The sequence below is a fragment of the Schistosoma mansoni genome, chromosome 3 (genome assembly GCF_000237925.1).
Source record: "Schistosoma mansoni strain Puerto Rico chromosome 3, complete genome".
Lineage (NCBI taxonomy): Eukaryota > Metazoa > Platyhelminthes > Trematoda > Strigeidida > Schistosomatidae > Schistosoma > Schistosoma mansoni.
Genome location: NC_031497.1, coordinates 23832625 through 23836862, shown reverse-complemented (window position 1 = coordinate 23836862; position 4238 = coordinate 23832625).

The window sequence follows — 4238 nt, the reverse complement described above, 5'->3', positions numbered from 1 at the left end:
TAAACCACGTGTTCTATCATTTGGTTATATTCATATTAATGACAATTGGAGTCCTTTATATTCATGATTGGTCTAGATATTAGGCCGTCCATAATAAAGTGCTTCATTAGTTGGCAGAAGTTCAAGGAATAGTTGACGAATCTCTTTAGTGTCAAGTTACAGTGTTATTAGTCTTTTGAACTTGGTGATGGTGTCACAGTTACGGATACGTATTGGCATAATAAATTATACTGCACTGTAAAACCTTTTACGCATTGGTTTTTGGTGTTTCACAGTAAGTAGTGTATACGCGTTTTTTATGTGTCTGAAGGCCGCGTCATTGATAGCGGATGGTCAGGAGGTTAGAAATGTGAGTCTATATATTGCTTCGTAAAGAAATATTAGATTGTTTCTTAGCAATGAATGTTCCACAATGTTATGCACCCACCAATGAGAGCAATGAGGATTATAAAAATCAGTTCCATGAGAGGCTGCAATCGATCATAGTGAAGTCCCCAGAAAACGACCTGACGATCCGGGTGGGGGACCTAAACGCCAAAGTCGGAATGAACAGCACCGGATATGAAGATATCATGGGACGACATGGACTAGGAGAAAAGAACAAGTATGATGAGAGATTTACAAATCTATGTGCATTCAACAAATTGGTACCAAACAAAGGAGGTCTGAGCAATTGTGTGAACTACAGAGGTATCACACTATTATCAGTACCAGGAAAAGTTTTCAAGAGAGTGTTGATGAACCGGATGAATGATTTAGTAGATGCCCAACTTCGAGATCATCAGATCGGATTCAGTAAGGATCGGTCATACATAGACTGAATCACGATACTACGGATCATTGTGGGACAATCAGTTGAGAGGAATTCGTCACTATATATCAACTTCATTGACTATGAAAAGCCGTTTGACAGTGTGGATAGAAGGACTTTATGGAAACTTCTTCGACACCATAATGTATCTGAAAAGATAGTCAATATCATCCGGAATTCATACGACTGACTATACTAAAAGGTGGTGCATGGAGGACAGATGACAAACGCGTCCATGTGAGGACCGGAGTCAGACAAGGTTTTCTCACTCTCTCCCTTCCTCTTTCTTCTGGTAGTTGGCTGGATTAAGAAGACCTCGACATCCGAGAAATAGCACGGAATATAATGAAAAATATGGAATCGACTAGACGATTTAGACTTTACAGATGACCTGACATTCCTATCTCGTACACACCAACAAATGCAGGTCAACACCATCAGTGTGGCAGCAGCAGCCTCTGTATCAGTGGGTTTCAACGTATACAAAGGAAAATGCAAGATTCTCAAATACAACATGGAGAACAACAATCCAAGCACACTTGATGAAGAAACTCTGGAAGTGATAGAACCTTTCACGTACCTGGTCAGTGTCATTATCGATAAACAAGGAGGATCTCATGCAAACGTAAAGGCGCGGATTGGCAAAGTAAGGAAACCATTCATACAATTGAAGAACATACGGAACTCAAACACAACTATCAACCAACATGAGAGTCAGAATCTTCAACAAGAACGTTAAGACAGTTCTACTGTACGGTTCAAATCACGCTAGGCTAGATCATAAATGCACACTCCTGAGTAGTCCCCCAGTAGGACGCAACAGTTATCCAATGCTTTCAGGTTTTCCATGTTGATCTAGCTTCAATTAAATCATAATCTCAACCATTAAAATTACATTTGTTCAATTTATCTTAACCTAAATATCAATGAAATTATTTGAAATTTAGTATCTTCAAAAAACAAAACAAAATAGTTTTTCATTTTGCTTAATCCTCAACTGCGATCCTTTTTTTTGTTTTTTTTATAATCGGTATACTAAATGATCTCACTTATTTCATTTTTATGATATAACATTTAAATAAATATTATGATCACTTTTCTTTCTTTTCTTTCTTAATCCTCAAGAGATTAATTTGACCAATATATATATACATAAAAACATGTTTTCCTTTGTATTTACATTTGGATTGGTTAATATTCCCCCCATTTCGGATACGGATGTTTGTTTTTTTTTCTTGTTTTTTCTTGTTTTTTTTTGGGGGGGGGAAATAAATAAAAATTATAAATTTTCTATTTTTTTTTCAAAAATATCATGATGATGATCAAATGTCAAATTTGAAATGTGCATTTCATATTTATTTGCATGTTTTCATTAAAAAAAACAAAAAAAACAAGAAAAGCACAAAAAAACAAGAAAAAAACAAAAAAACAAAACAAGATTTACAACAATTAAATATTTATATATATCTATATATCAATCAATCTCTATGAATGACATAAAATGAAATGAAAAAGCTAAATTAAATCATCATTAAAATAAAAAAAATTTTTTTTGAATTTTTACAATTCAATATGATTGTTGATGAGAAAGAAAGAGAAAAAATTGAGGAAGAAGAGTTCAATTAAAAGAAAAATCTTAAAGAGAAAAATTAAATAAAATTTTTTTAAAAAAAGGCATAAAATTTAAATATTTTAATTTTTATATATTTTGAATATAATAGAGGAAGAAATTAGTAAGAAACGCTGGAAGTGGATAGGACACACATTGAGGAAAGCATCCGACTAGGTCACAAGACAAGCCCTCACATAGAATCCTGAAGGACAAAGGAGAAGAGGAAGACCAAACAACACATTATGCCGAGAAATGGAGACAGCCATGAGAAGAATGAACAAAAATTGGATAGAACTAGGAAGGAAGGCCCAAGATAGAGTTGCTTGGAGAATGCTGGTCGGCGGCCTATGTTCCATTGGGAGTAACAAGCGTAACAACAACAACATATTTTGAAATTGTTCTCAATTTTTGTTGAGAGTAAAATAGAGTACTATTGGAGTAATTTAAACTATTGGTTGCTTATATGGTTATTGATTAATAATATTTTGGCTTTGGAAATATGTTTATGTAAATTAAAGAAAGTAATCTGTATAATATCTTACTTACTTATTTACTTACTTACTTAATCCTGTTACTCCCAATGGAGCATAGACCGCCGACCAGCATTTTTAAACTCACTCTGTCCTAGGCCTTCCTTTCTAGTTCTATTCAATTTTTGTTCATTCTTCTCATATCTGTCTCGATTTCCCGGCTAAATGTGTTCTTTCGTTTTCCTCTTTTCCTTTGACCTTCAGGATTCCATGTGAGGACTTGCCTTGTGACGCAGTTGGGTGATTTCCTCAATGTATGTCCTATCCACTTCCAGTGCTTCTTCCTGATTTCTTCCTCAACTGAAATCTGGTTTGTTGTCTCTCACAGTAACTTGTTGCTGATAGTAACTGGCCAATGGATCCGAAGTATTTTGCGTAGACAACTGTTAATAAACACTTGTATCTTCTGGATGATGGCTTTCGTAGTTCTCTACGTCTCCGCCCCATACAGTAGAACTGTTTTGACATTTGTTTTGAAAATTTTGATGTTGGTGTTGGTTGACAATTGTTTTGAGTTCCAAATAGGTAAAAAATAACAATTATCTAACTGAAAATAATTATGGTTAATTTGACAGCATAATTGCCAACTTTATTGTTAACTTTTATTTTAACTTTTATTGTTAACCCAAGTTCATTTCAGATTGTAACATCTCATAAATATTTCAAATGAACTACCTGTAACTACAAATGGTTGTTTATGAATCATTTATGCGGTAATATGATTACAACTGCTTCTACATTTCACTAATACTACTTCTATTATTACTACTACTGTAGTGAACGAGAACACAATTGGGTACAATCGGATGTATTCGAACACGAAATTACAGAATATCTTAGTAAAATCTGAGAATCATACTGTTAATACTCAATTTGCAAAATATCAATCAATCATCTCAGACTTCGTTGTTCATGAATTTTTACACCAATCGCTTTCTGTTCCCGTTCTTTCGTTCGCGACCTTCTGCTGACAAACATCCAATTCCTCACTAGCGTTATAAAAAACTACTTATGTTGATATAAGTAGCACACATTACACTTCCACTACGACCGCTACGAACATTTATTTATACATTTGAGATGACTTTATAATGATTATAGCATTTTATAAAACATTTCTTATTAATTCTGTGATAAGATTAGTGCATGTGTTATGGAAGTGCTAAACAATTCACAAGTTTGGTGTACCAATGTGGTATTTTACGATTCGACGTATATAATAAACTTATACATCATATAAAAGTTATACAATTCTATACTAAATTCCTTAAAAATGCTGGGATTA